Source organism: Chiroxiphia lanceolata, chromosome 4 (assembly GCF_009829145.1).
Source record: "Chiroxiphia lanceolata isolate bChiLan1 chromosome 4, bChiLan1.pri, whole genome shotgun sequence".
NCBI lineage: Eukaryota > Metazoa > Chordata > Aves > Passeriformes > Pipridae > Chiroxiphia > Chiroxiphia lanceolata.
The window spans coordinates 27,634,862-27,650,392 of record NC_045640.1 but is presented as its reverse complement, the minus strand read 5'-3'; the positions used below and the strand labels follow the sequence as shown (position 1 = coordinate 27,650,392).

At 36.8% G+C, this 15,531-nt stretch overlaps 1 protein-coding gene across 13 annotated transcripts in view; it reads left to right on the top strand.

Moving 5' to 3' along the window:
* The window catches only part of FRYL (FRY like transcription coactivator), a 163,088-nt gene that overhangs the window by 50,935 nt on the left and 96,622 nt on the right, over positions 1 to 15,531 (top strand). The gene's annotated exons all lie outside the window — the stretch shown is intronic.

Here is a 15,531-nt window from a genome sequence, read left to right as displayed (position 1 = left end):
GAGTTGTGGCTGTGGAGTAGCTGTGTTGCTGGTCAGACTGCCTTCTGTTCTCCATCTGCAGAGGAAGAAAACTTGTAACCTCATTCTTGTGCGGATCTAGCAAACTTATAGTTAGCTCAGAAGAAAAGTGGGCTTTTTATAGCATGGTTAAAACAGCTTGATGTTTTATGTTGGTGTTAATATGTGTCCATACAAACTTAAATACCACATCCGCATGGAAAAAGATGAGCGATGAGCTCTGGATGTGAAACTCATATTTCTAGGTCACTGGCTGAGAGTGTAACTTGGCAGAGGCCAGAGCTTGTTATCGTTTTGTGGTTTGCATTTGGTCTCCTTCCAGGTGTCAGGACCAGAGCACTGCCTGCTTTGAGGCCCTAAACCCCGACTGAGCTCCATAGTCACTGCACAGTCCCACCACGGCCAAACTGCTTCTCTGCTTCTCTCCCCCTCAAAAGTTGTTCAATTATTTATCTCATCTGTGTTTTATTACTGTAGAACGATTACTGAGGTAGAGTTATCTTAGGATACATGCAGAATTTGCCTCTGTAACTGACATGCTGAGGAAGCTTGAAGTCCAAAACCTTGACCAGAGAGGTTGAGATTTCTAGGGTTGAGTGGGAATAACTGGGCAATGCATAAAATCCCTTTTGGTAATAGTATACCTGAGCAAGAAGGAAGCAAGTATTGCTTCATTTTCAAAATAATGCTGCCAGTATATTTATATATTGCAACTTGGGAGATGGCAGCACTGACTAGCTGTCTGTGCTGATTTTGGTCGTTAACCTAAGTGACCTTTTTATTAATTATATAACAGTACTAGAGAATGCTATAGATTATCGGACCATTATTTTGTGATATCCTCTACTAGGAAATTTTACCCTCTCTTCCTGAAGAGGGACAAACATTGGAGAATTTTCAAAGTGGGATCTAAATAGTTTTTTATTTTTTTCCCCAGTATATTTGTTCTTTTTATATTTGTGATGAATGTGTAGTCTTCTAGATATGCAAATACTGCTGTCATTAATGGCCAAACCATTGGTGATGTCAACTCATGTGGTTAAATGCTTAGTTACTTTTCAAGCCTCAAAACCTGGTAGTATTTGAATGATTGCAGCTCTGAATGTAGCTGTGAATGTAGTTGTCTTACATCCCTACTGGCTGCTCTCTTTAAAGTATGGTTTTATGTATAAACATGTTTTTATTCCTGTCCATCAACATGGAAGAGTCAGAATAGATTTTACCATACTTCATTTCGTAGGCAAGCATTTCTGTTACTTTGCTGATAGACTGTGGATATTTTCCATGTCTTCCTACAAAAATACAAAACCTACTCTTTAATTTTTACCAGAAAACAGCATAGGAAATGCTGTGGCCATATTGTATAAATCACGTAGCAGATATAAATGTGAGATCTTATAAGAAGGAGACCAGGTGTCATTTAAGAACTGAGGGGAACAAAGGTTGTGTGTCCAATAGGTTCATCCAACAGCCAGGCACTAGGACAGGAATGCTCAAGGTGTCTGTCCAGCAAAAAGGCACCACAATGCTTGTGTCAAGCTGTTACATCCGGAATCCGTGGCCATGGTATGAAAGCCAAGAATGCCAGGTGCCACATTCTCCTCATCTCCCAGGTTCCTCTTCAGTTGCCAATGGATTTTAGAGATGTGTGTTTGGAGCTGTCAGTGTTCCGTGTCTCCATCCTGTCCCTCTTCTGAGAGTCATTGCATGGTTCTTAGTCTCTGGATCTGGATGGGTTGTGAAACTGCAGATGGGTGCAGGGGGTGTGTCCAGGACCTGCTCACCTCGATGTTGTTCATACAGGACATGCTGAGAGCCTCACTTCCACTGGTGTCTCCACAGCCAGACCTTCCTGTTCACACCAGTCTGACCTCTCAGTTACAGTTCTCTGCAACACTTTTTAGAACTTATAACAATGTATTGAAACCAGATAAAGGTTCTTAACTGTGGAGAGAGCAAACTACATTTTCAAGTAAATTAGAATCAGATAAAAAGTTAAAATGAAAGTCGAGGAAGGTAGGAGACATTTCCTGCCTGTATTTCCTCATACCAATATATACAGCTCGAATCTTTCAAATGACCAATTTAGCTGTGTATTTTGGAGTTGCATGGACAAGCATATGACAACCTATTTTTATTTCAGATGTGACTAGTCTCCTCCCATGGAACTGACAAAGAAGCTGTTAACTCTGAAACTTCGGTGTGTTTATGGTGGCTAAGAATAGCTCTGCGTGGCACTTAGTATTGTCTTCTTACAGAAGTCCAGTTCGAGCGCTGACTGTGTCTGCGTGCTGTGTGAGATTTTTTGACAGGTTTGTGCTGTGCCCTTGAGCTTCATCTGAAGACTTAAAGCTCTGAAGGCTGTCATCTGTTATCCTAAGGAGTTGCACAACTTTGGATTCTTGCTAATTAAGTTTACTTTTATTTGCACTAAGCATAGATAAATTTAGTCAGAAGTCTGATTAGAAATACAGAGTCTCATGCTTGTTTTTAAAATAATATTGTTAACTAGGGTTTCATGTGAACTCAATGCTACCTTTTGCTGTTAAAGACTTTAAAAGTGCTGAGAAGCCTCAAAATACAATACTCACACTAACCACAGAAGCAAAGCAAATTTGGATAAGTGACCTAGTTAACAATCCTAAATTTTATATGTATCTGTTAATTTTCATATTCATCAAACATTTCTCCTCAAGAAAAATTGAAAATAGACATCCCAGACCATCAATAAATTAAGCAGCTGATATTGCTGGTTTTCTTTAGACTTTGATGAATGAAAGGACTTGGCTCAGAATAGTGTATTTGATAAACAGAAAAACACAGACAACTAACTACACCTAATTTAAAAACAGAATTTACAACCACATTGTAAGATATGTGTATGCCAACACAAGCACATTTATGTTTTAGTTGAAAAAATAATCAGCCTCTCCTATGTGCTGATAACTCTTTGGTTACTTTTGCTGGGAGCTGAAACCCATTGGAGTTGAATTTTCAGAAGAACTGATCCCTTCAGTGCATGGCAGAAATCTTTATTCGGGGAAATGTTCAGATAATTTATTTTTTTTACTGTTAAATTTAGGTAGTTACCTAGATGTGCAAAAAATTGTTTTTTTTTTTTGTTTGTTTGATTCCTCAGCAAAATTGCTGTAAGAATATGCTTTTGAAAATGTTGATTTCTCTTTTTCTGTTTTTCCCTCCTTGACGTGTTTGTGTTAAATGTGACAGATTAAGTCTAATTTCTTTTCCTTTTCAGCCTATATGTTTGTATGGAGTATTACTTGGCAAAGCTGATAGAATCTTGAGTGTAGAACAGTTGTTCTTTTCTGAAATCGATATTTAATGCATGGACATATTCTATCCCTGATCTGTGTATGCTTGAGCATATTCCAATGCCTGATTGTATTTGTTAGTTTATTCTTTTTCTGCTTTTTTTAATCCTTGTGTCTAGCTTTAATCTAACACTTCAATTTTCAAACCATACTTTGATATCAGAAATACTATTATGATGTTTCTGAGTACTTCACTAGACAGTTACTTACAAAGATGTGAAAATGCTCTGTAAATGGACCCAGTCTGGTCTAATGTATTGATTTTGAGCTTTAACTTGTAGAAATATTTTTCATCTGAAATACTAATAGAGCATATTAAAGTAAATTCTGTTGGTTTCTCTATAAATTTTTTTAAAGAAGTTGTTTTGAGTGGGGTTTTTTCCCTCTTTTAAAAAGTTGTACATGATTTGAAGTTCTTGGTTACTTTCTAACTGATGTTCCAGAGTCCTTTTCCAAAATAGACTTTTACTGCAAAACTGCCAGCATTCATTACTTTTTTGCATTTGCTCAGGAAAGGTATCAGTTTGACATTAATGAGGATAATTGAGGATAATGAGCATAATGAGGATAATGAGGAAAAGTATTTTCCTCTTTCAACTGGGAGCTGGAATTGCCCTCTTCTCACAAGGAAAGAATAAGTAGGCAGTGAAGGGAAGGAAGGCTCAACAAACTACCTTGGGTTGTGCTCTGCAAAAGAACTCTTTGCAAAAGAACTCTTTGCAAAAGCTTTTGGCTTATGACACAATCTTTTTGGAAATAATATCAAGCGTAAATTTGTTCAGCATTTTGACTGTTTTTTCTTTCAGTACAGTGCACAAATAGGATAGTTCTGTATCCTCAAGTCTTCAGACTGAGGATGGGGAGTTTTGTTTTTCCTGTGAAATGTGAAGTAGGAAAGATAAGGTATTTAAGTTTCTGTTTGCTGTTAACAAAGACTGTGGTCATTTTGATGTATCTTTTCACTGCTGCCTTTGCCTCCCTTCTGCTTTTTAGTTTAACATCACTTAGCATTGATATAATTTTATTGCCTTTGTTAAGCTCATGCTTAATATAGGATTCAGAGCATCAGTGTGTTTCCAGCCTGGTGCAGCCTTCGATTTGATAGTCTAGGAAAGTGAAAATGGATTTACTTGTAGCAGCACATGTTCTGTTCTCTGCCGCACTTCCCTCACCCCTGTGGGCTGAGCAGGGCATGCCTTCTGTACCAGTCAGAAAGGTCCTGGGGGAGAAAGTGTGAATGCATGTTTACCAGGACACTTACCTGTTGCTTGAGAAGTTGACTGTCATTCTGTGGCTCTCAAACTGGAGTCGCATCAACCCAGAGAGGGAGTGAAGAAACCAAAGTGCCCCCAGCAAGCTTAAATTTGTGCAATAGGAATCTGCATCCCCCTTGGAAACTTCTTCTAAAAAATAAAAAACTCCAGGAGTTAGAACTGAGGGAAAGTTATGTGGTGCTCTCATGAGTTATGGCCTCTCTGCCATTACATGAATGCACAGTACCATCTAAAAACATGATAACTATGAATGGTATGGTGATGACCCTGAGCTTATAGGTCCCCATGAAAGCCAGGGAATACTACTGGCTGAGACTTAGTGGTGGCTTGTTTTACATTTTCCGAAGTGCAGGTGAATCAGAACTAACAGAACAAACCAATGTTATGCAGTTCTGTCCTTGCTCTCCATATTCAATGGGAAATTGAAATCTTTGTGCCTGTTGCAGTAATAAAGCTACATAAGAAATAAGCATAAGACAGTACCCTTTAAAATTAGTACTGTAAGCTTTTTTTTTGGCAATTTAATCATACTGGAATAGAATTTCTTCTGAATTTGTATCGTTACTGAAGGTATGACTTGCAATGCTGTAGCAGCCTAACATTGAGGATAGGAGGTAAAGAAACAGCCTCAGGGGTTTTTTATGTTTATGTGGTTATTTTTTTGAGAGAATGCAAAATTTGTAAATTAGTGAACTTTGGTGGTTATATGTGCTCAGTTGTTATAGTTCAGTGTTTTGAAGGAAACTGAGATACCAGGATTCATATCTACATACTTTGCTGGTGCGGTGCAAAGTAATTGGACAGTAAGGTCATGTTAAGTCATCACAAGGTCTACTGGGAAAGGGGACAGTGGGTAACAGGTGTGTGCTTGAGTTGGTATCGTTTCTCTATGAAGTTTGCAGCTTGATTACAGAACTGTTTTCCAGCAGAAATTCATATATTAAGTCTAACTTGCTTTATTATACATGCAGCCTTAAATTGAATTGAAAGCTACAGTTGTATAAAACCTCAGGACAGTAAAAGCATTTCTGAAAATTACCGCTGAGAATTTAACTTATAGCCCTGAACCTTTACATTCCTGCCATTGTCCTGCTTCCATATGTGACGGATTGTGTTCTAGGTGGTGGACAGATGAGACTTATCCTTTACATTCTTTTAAGCTGATCTTGCATCATGAGAGCAGCTTTCTGACAGTGAATCAAAACATGTTAAATAGATTAGTAGTTTGGAAGTATGCTATTAAAAAAATCTCACTTCTTTCTAAGTAAAGATTTTTATGAAATGCAAAATATGATTTTTAATTAAAATATTTTATCTGAAGAGTTTTTTTTTATTCTGGCAATTGTTCTAGAAAAGGAATTACATAAGCCACATTTTTAATGGTCTGACACTTTAATAGTCAGGATTTCCTGATGGCATGCCATAATCAAGAGTGACTGGGTAGGACTTGAGACAATTGAGTTCAAACTGATTTCCTCTTCCCCCTCCAGTTTTTGTGCTGTATCACATTGTTTTCCAGTGTGTATGGTTTGGTCTTTTGGCATCTTGTGCTATCAAAATTACTTTTTAATTTTTCTTTTTTTCCTGTCTGATGATAATCTACGTGCATGGTCTACCATAGAAGGCTCTGTAAAGTGAGTCATATAATGAGTTGTACTTCTTTGATATGCTCATAGCAATTTCAGCCAGTATTTCCCATATATGTCCTAATTGTTAAGTTCTTAAGGATTTTTTAAATGTGAATATGTAAAATTTGTCTTAAGTTCATCTTTGTGGTTTTATTTTTTTTAAATTTTATTTTAAATTTGTTGTTTGCTCTGGTAGTTGCTTGCACCATAGGTAGGACATTCTGCCCTGTCATCCCATACTAAGAATTATACAGCACTAGAGATCAGATGAGCTTCAGCAATATCTTTGAGACTGTTGCTTCTAGCAGCCTTTGCCGCTATCAAATCCAGAATTCTCAGTAGACAGAGGGAACCCAATAACGACTAATAGTCTATTTCTGACTGACTGCCCTGGATATCATGACACTAGCCTGACCGCTTTTTCAATCATTAAATCAGAGCTGACCTCTTTTTCAATCATTAAATTCTTAATAAAAGTATTTGTGTGTTCTTCTGTCAATATAAAATACTCATTCATCTGATTTAGTTGATTGTACATTATGCACGTGGCTGTTGTTTATCATGTTCAGAGCCAGTTCTGTAGAGAAACAGGTTCTCTACATACAGTATGAGGATGGAGGTTTAGAAAGAACATTTTGTGGAGTTGCTACTTCTCACCTATGTATAAAGATAAGAGAAATAACTACCACAGTTCATAGTGGCAAAGCCAGTAGGATTTACTTGGAGAAATTCATAGCCCAGTTTCTCTCTTCTCATGTGTCTGAATTTAGGCAAAATAAATATTTAAGAATATTTTCCTGATTTTATCTCTGTAATTTATTTTATCTTTCTGTCTGTTCTAGAGTTTCAGGGAGGAAATTATATACCTATTTTAATTTGAGACTTTTCGAAGTAGCGAAGGGACTACAAGAGATGAAGTCTCATACAGGGACTGGAGTGTTTGCTGGTTAGAGTTTGCTCAGCCATTGAAGCAGCTAGACAAGAAGAATGTCTTGTTCTCTTCACAATAATTCCTCAAAGAGTGCCTGAATACTAGTATGAAAAAGGGGAAAAGGTACAACATGGCAGAGAATATAGCAAAATGTCTCTAGAAGATTATGGTGAGAGGGACTTCAGAAGGGAAAGAGACCTTTCAAAAACTTTTTGTGTTTGTCACACGGGAAACTCACTTCATACATGTCAGACAATGTTCACAGACATTCATACATCTCAGACAATAGAAAAGATGGAGGAGAAAATGTCTTCTAAACTTAAATGTTTGGGGTTTGGTTGACTGGTTGGGTTTTTTTAATGACAAAAATATCACTTTAAGTTTGGTGCTATATTACTGAAATATACTTCTCTTTCATTTTTTCCCTTGTGGGAGACTGGTTACAATTCTAGAAAGTCACAGTTTAAGAATGAAATTATCAGAGATATTAACAGGAGTGGGGAAAAAGACTACTGAATCTTTGGAAGGACATAACTATGTGTCATAAATTATAAAGCAAAGCTTCAAATTTGAGGATCATTTGTAGCAGCAAGACTGCTAAGGGATTGTAATCTGACTCAGATACCTAGAAAACTGGATATTGCCAGATAAGGGTTTTATGCCTTAGAATTTCTGCTGTATTGTTGTGTTGGCAGGAAGTAACGTATCTCTTACCATTCTTGCCTGTTTTTTCAGAGGCTTTGAAAGGAGAAAAGAAACTTCATGTGAGTACTTGTAACTAGACAATTTAGCAGCTGCTCTCTAAGTTGAGTCAACTTTCTGTAAAGAAAGGATGTTCAGGTTTGTTGGGGTAGAAAACTAATCTTCGTGATAAAACTCAGAAGATTTCTGTGAGGTTTTTGTTCTGTGCTTTGTTTTTGTTTTTTTTTTGTCCAAATGAAAGCTCAGCTGTTGTAGTACCAGTTCCCACAATAAACTCAAAAAGACTTTCTGTATTCTCTCCCAGAGTATCCTTCATGTTACAGCCATATGGTTAATTAGCTACTTGTTGAAATAAATTTATCTTCGGTTTATTGATGCAGCATTCATTTATGATTCTTTGTTCCAGAGTTCAGCTAAAATGAATATAAACATATCTGAATCTCCTTGGATAAATTGTCAATAGGGAAGTGTTTCTACTGCAGAAGTAAAATTTAAGTTCCAATTTAGACATGGGGGGAAGTTATCAATACACATAACTTCCTCTTCACTGAAAGGTTTGACTTGGCTTTACAAACCTTACACTGAACCATATTGCTGAATTAAGCCAGTTGTAAGCCTTTCATCTTCTCAGGTAGGTAATCCATTCATCTTACAAACATGTGACATATCATAAATGCGTGACAGAAGTACCAGCTACTATTGCTGGTTGTTTAATTAGTTTCATCAAAATCACTTAAAATTAGTAAATGAGAGAGAGAGAGGTGAGTAAGGATTTGCAGTCTGGGCTTAGTCCATATGGACTGTTAATGAGATAATAGTCCTTCTTTGACTGTTCATGTAGTGTAATTGGACAAATGTGGAGCCATAGTCTTTGTTAACCAAACATCTTCCAAAGAAAATTCACTGTATACTGCAAACACAGAGAAGTAGGAGAGAATTCCATAGCTCATGTTGCTGGATGAATGGGTCATGTGGTCTGAATTGAAAATAATATGTTTGTTCATCAGGAACTATATATCCAGATTAAGGTATGAGAAATAGGGGAGAAAGAGCAGGTTCGTTTTTTTATGTCATGTATATTCTAATGTATTTGGACTGATTTCTGTTTCTACCACTGTATCTGTATTTGCAGTGTTACCAATCAGTAGGTGTGTTTTATGTAAAGCAAAGGAATATCTAGGTATCACACTCTATGAAAATGTGTGGTCAGTGGCCCTTAATAGATATTTAATTTCCCTGCCAACAACTGTGGGTTTTATTCACATTATTTAGGTTATGTTGTAAAGTGACATGGCTGTATTTTCAGGAGCCTGCTGTGCCTGTCCCTTCACTTTCACTTTTTATACCAGTATCAAGATTAATATTTGTATCATGTATGGGTTTTGTTAAGCACCTTCTAAGAATGCCTCAAAAAATGATATTGAGCAGAAACTCATTGTCTTGGTCCATCTAAGCACATTATTGAGAGTAATTTATATGACTGAAAAAAATCAGAATAGCATTTGTATATAATCGGATGTGCTTAAAATGAGTATATGTTTTACAGGTTTGCAATGTCTTTTATTGTAATCTCTTAGCACAGTTTAAGGTTAGTAGCATCTTGCTGGTAGATGAGTGTTAATGAAATAAAGGGGAAAGTCTGGATAAATGCAGTGTAATGCAGAAGTATCCACCATCTCTGCAATGACTGATGACTCCAGCACTTGTGTGATGCTGGTGAACCAAGAAACCAGCGAGAGCCACGTGTGCTGCGCTGCTGGCTGAGGATGAGGTCAGCAGGGATTCAGTACAGCTAGAGCTGGTAGGGCAGTGATGAATCCAGCTTATGGACAGGCTTCATGCAGTGGTTGGTAGTGTTACATAGTTTGGACAAAACCCAGTAAAGTAGGCCTGGCTGGTCTGATGTGCTGTCACATGCTTCAGCAACCCAGGTAAACTGCCTGGATCAAGGATAGCAACTGCATCCTCCCATCAACACTCTGAAAGCAAATCCAAGAAATATTAGTCAGAATGGCTCTTTTTTTATATTTGTCTGTAGGTTGGAGGCTGAGATCTGGAACGTGCACCAGTTGTTAGAGCAGTATATGTTGAACTTCACTGTGTTCATAAAGCTGTTCACTGTTTCTTTCATTCAAGTCATAAGATATTTTTCATTGGTAGAGGTAGGGGGACTTTGGAAACTTAGAAAGCTGATGATCAACAGGAATTTTAGAACTGTGAAATAATGATAATCTTTCTGAAGAAGTTGTCTGCTCTAGAAAACAAATGGCCGGTCTGGGACACAGGAAACCTAGGTTTAACATTTGGGTTCTGCTCATAATTTGTTGGGATGATTCTGGATATGTTGCTGTCTCTTGAGCATTGACATCCTTATTAGGAAAAAATGATTCCTTTGGTAAAATAACTAAAGATTTGTTGTTATGAAGCACTCTAACAATCACTACAGATATGTTTCCATGTATATTAATATCACTTCTGTGAGGCAGGATAACATGTTCTAGATGTTATCAGAGTAGAAGACAAGGAGATTAATTAAAATTCCTTTAAGTAACCACACATAATATTTTTAGTCTTTGGAAATTTTCTTATTGTCAGTTGGACATTTAAGCAACAAGTATCACAGAAAATATGGAGTACCTGTGAAAGTACACATGCTGCAAAAATAACAGTAAAAACCTTAATTGTTAAAGGTGAACTGTCTAAAATTATCTACTGCTTTAGCAATGAATTAAAAATAGCAACCAAGAATATAATCTACTTGATGAAAATTATGGAGACCCCTCAAAAGCGTGTTGAGTATGCTTATTTTATAGTTGGATACTTTATTTTAAGAATGCATAAAATAATTCTAGATGTATTTTCAGATATCTTTAAAGAGGTGATAGAAGTTTTGCTTCAGTCTGACCATTTCAACTTCCTGAGAAGCAGCAGCAACTGAAAGCAAATTTCAGTTAAAGCAAAAAACAAGAAAAACTTAGAAAGTACTATTTAAAGAACATATGAAGTGCCAACACTCAGCTGAGTGTAAAGTAATACCCAAAAATATGTATGAAAGCTAAAACTCATTGTTTTGTATTAGCTATGAAGTAAAATGGACTCATCAACTGTCAGAGGCTGGGGTGTGTTTGTTAGCTTTCGATGCCCACTTTGCGTGTTTGACCTCATTGGTAAATAGGACACTACTTATATCCTCAAATACTTGATGCATTTGGGCTATGCAGAGAGAAGCAGGATGATAAAAATAGTATTCTTTCATACCAGCTTTGGTATCAAATAACCTTTCCTGGTTCTGGACACTTGTGTTTAACATGAAACAACTTTGTTTCTCATTTAGCATACATCAGGGCGTGTTGCCTTTTGACCTAGGAGTGTGTTGTCTGTCTAATTATCCTTTGTATTGTTTTACTGTTCCTTGCAACTATCCAAACAATTTGGTGTGACCCTAGCAACCAAACAATACTGTTTAACAAAGATTTCCTTACTTGCACTTGCTCCCAGATTTCCCACGTAGCAGTAGCTCACATCAGAGCAAACAAACAGGATATTGTTTCAAGTGAATAATGTTCACTGTTTTCAAGTGATTTATGAAAATAGTTTTTTAGTTTTGAAGTGTTGCAAGTGGTATGGTTTCTGGTTCCAGATTTCATCTGAAGTTCTGTAGAGTAGTCCATGTTTTGAAGATTCAAAACAATGTTTGAAACATTTTCGGTGGCAACCGAATGTAAAGAATGGCTTATGCTGTGATGGCAAAGAGTAGCAGAAATTACTTAATCCTGTCCTGTAATGAGATTTTTTTTTTCCCATTAAACATATTTAAAATCCACATAGACCCTTCCTACAATGTTATTGATTGCAACTTCATGAGTAAATGAATCCCACTGAACATAATTATACTAGATAATATTGTTGTTTGACCTAGTTAAGAAATCCAATAATAGATTTTGACTTTTCTCTTAGGAACTGTTATATATCTTCTTATTAAACACTGTCAGGCTCCCTCCTGTTTTCCCTCCTGCATGTTTGTTTTCTGTGTGTGCTTAACTAACTTAGTAGTTTTACAAAGCAGATAAAACCATGAACATTGGCATATGCAAGGCAAGGGTCATTAATGTGAACCATTAGTGCTCTAATGAATTAGAGTCCTCAGCAAGTTCATGGATGAAAGTACATTCTGGTAATTTTTTCTGCCTTTTGCATACTCTGGCATTTTAGCAAAACTAAGATATTTGTAATACTCTTGTGGCAGTGTTCATAATTGCTTCAGTTTGACAACTTTCCCTTGTTTTTTTACGAGGATAGGTTTATTACTACCTGAAGAGTTTCTGCATGTGAACACTTAGATTAGGAACACATATGACTGTAGGATAGCTTGGACTCTGTTTTGCTGCTGGAAGAGTAAGAAGGCAATTCTTGTTCCTGTATTAACTCTCCTATTTGTGCTGGCACACATGTATGTGTGGTATGTGCATTGTACAACTGATGGTGTAAAATTAATGTGGGGATGGTAATTAACACTCATGCTGCTTTTCCAGTTCAGTTCATTGCACAGCTGCACACTTGTGTTTGCTTGCACAGGAGGAGGGTGGTACAGGGAGTGAGGTGGTTGGGAGGGATTGCATCCCTTGACAGTACTGCAGTTTATGGCGTCTGAAGGGGGCTGTGTGAAACTATAGCTGAGGAGTGGGGTCCGTGGCATTGTTGGTGGATCTAAGGCTGTCCTGTCACCACGTTTCTTTGGCTTCATGGTCATGCACTCTGCCTTGCACTGAAATTTCTGCAGCACTTACAGGAACTAGTTGGGTTGTAGTCTAGTTGCTTCTTTTTTTCTTGCCAACGTTAGATTTTTGTCCAGTTTACCCATTCCTTATGATGTCCCATGAGCCTGGGGAGAGGATTTGCCTGGGTTTAGATCAGTGTAGGCAACCTTGGGGTTTCATCCTTAGTGAGAGAAACTGTTTTATAGTTTTGAAAGTTAACACACCAAGATGGTCCCTTACTGAAGATTAATTTACTAACATGAAGTAAAGATAGTATTTCAAAGATAATCAACTGTCAATGTTTTCTTGATTCTTAAATGACAGCGACTTTTTGAAGGCGATATTTTGAAAACTGAGGATAGAAGTGTATTGTGTAAACACACTACTAAGACTTGCCTACATAAAGTAAATCTAAATATAGTTTTCAATTAAGGAGCACAATAGTCTTAGTTTCTCTATAGAGTGAAAACAACTGCTGAGTATCAGCTTCTCACTCTTCAGGAGTGGGAATGAACTGGAGCTCTGGCATATTCCCTTCCATCTGGATAATGGGAGGATTATGGCATACTCCAGTAGGTAAGTCTAGAATGAGCTGGAGCAGCTGCTTTGCTAAGTTTCTTCTGACCAGACATAGCTAATGATGTTAAAAAGGAGATTTAAACCCTCTCATGTCTTTCCAGTCTGTTTGCTTCAATTTGTGATTTAAAATAAGAGAATCCAATTTGTCTGTTGATCAGAATAAAATTTCAGCTTTCTTAGAAACTGTCATATTTAGGATAGAAGCAACTGCCTGTTTAGAAATGTGTGGTATCTGTTATGGGTCGTTAACTACTCAAATTTTTATTTTGTTTATCTACAGATGGAGGTGAAAGGAGAGTTTTTCAAAATCTGTATGTTGAAGCATTTTTCTGTTTTGCCTATCTCATAGCTGATATTTCTTTTTCTTCCCTGCTATAGCAGGGAAGGATATATTCCTTCTTTTCACCTCTTCTCAAACCTCTGTGCTCTCATTCTTGACACACAACACATCTCCCTTGTTTCCTGAGCTGCCTTTGGAAGAATTGGGTCTTAAGGATGACAAGAGTACAGTTGCTGGAGAATGTAGACATTGTAAAGAAATGAAATATTTCTAAAATGCCTGACACATTTATGCTTCTGTACTTGTACTAAGGGATGAGCCAATCATCAGATGTGGGATGAGAAAGAATTTTCTTTGAAATTAGATGTTTTGAGTTGTCATTTTTCTTTTGCAGCATGTACTTTGTTCTGTTTCTTAATGCTTTGTGTACTTCCATCTAGTGAACTTCCACTGTGGGGATCTAGATCATAGCAGTGTCTATGATGTCTTGTTGCCTGGGCTATGTGGGACATGCTTTTCTGTGTCTTTTAGGATCTCTGTTAATGAGATCAGAGTGCTAGATTGAAGTGTTTGAGGATGTTCAGAAATGTTTTATGGCATGTGTGGTGTTTGCATGTTGTTCTGGTGTCACCCCCAGTTCCTGGGGACTCAGTTGTGTCACCTTGGCAAGTCCTTCCGACCTCGAAGAAGGCATACTGCATACTGCAGTTTAAATATACATTCCTGCAAGTAAACAGCAAGTTTGCACATTAACATAGAGAAAAAACCAGGACATATGTAGTACTCCCAACATTATGCAAGGTAACCTTCCTTTTTGATTAGAAGCGAAGGTAGTTGGGGGGGGACGTTCAGTTTTCACTCCTGCAGAATTGCTCACTTCACTAATGCATTTGATAAATGATAAATTTCAATGGAAGTTGAGGAAGTCTGCGATATGTTACATAAGATGTAACTTTCTGAATTGAGAGAAGAAATTATAAATGGCAGAGACTCAAACTTGAGCAGATGTGAAGTACCAAAGGTTTGGTCTCCATGGTAACCAGTATTTTCATAAATATAAATAAGTTGAACACTGAAAAAAATGTTTAAAAGTTGTGGATAATATTTAGCTAATAGGGTTTGCACATGTAAAAATTGAGAACGTGTAAAAAAATTGGCAAGTTAAGCAAAATAGACCAAGTGCATCTCCTCACACTTTATCTGCAAAAAGCCTGAAAAAAGCTTACCTGAGCAAATTGTGAGATATAATACAATAAAATAGACTGAAACCAGGCTCAGACTATGACTGTCTTAGGAAAATAAAATCTTAATATCAGTAGATAAGAATTGTTAATATCAATTCCTAATATCAGGTAAAAAATAACCTCTGCTGTCATGGAATATGCTAGAGAAATATCAGACCTCTTTGGGTACATCAGGGTCATCTTTAAGAGATGTCAACAGTTAGTTTGACTTACATTGTACAAGACAAGAATTGCAATTATTTACTCTCATTGTTATGTGTTGTGAGTGTGTTCTGAAACACGATTTTCAGTGCTGCAATTAACATTGCTGGCAGCTTTGATAAATGAGTACTTAGGAAGAAAAATAAAATTAAAGGTGGATAACTATGTAAATTTCATATATGACAGTTTCAGTATAAAGGTGAAAGCATTAATTCTTAGCAAATGAGACTAATATGTCTGGAGTTATTTATACTGATTGATTAATATTTCTTATAGGGAACAAGTCTTTAAACTTTTATGACTAGAGAGTGTAAGAAGATTAGTTAACATGACATGTCTAGAAAGGGTTTGCATTCTTGTTGGGAAAATCAGCTTACTGACATAAACTGCCAAAGAAACATTTCTCTTGAAGATATTTGAACACCAAGTAGAAACTTGAACTTCATGCATGATCTATAAAAATGGAATCAAGCAGATGCCTCTCACAATATAGGGGGACCCTATATTGTAACCCTTTATTCCGTGTAACCCTTTACATTGAAGCTTTTGATTTTTAGTCATATGTTGAAAGCTCTAATCTTTATC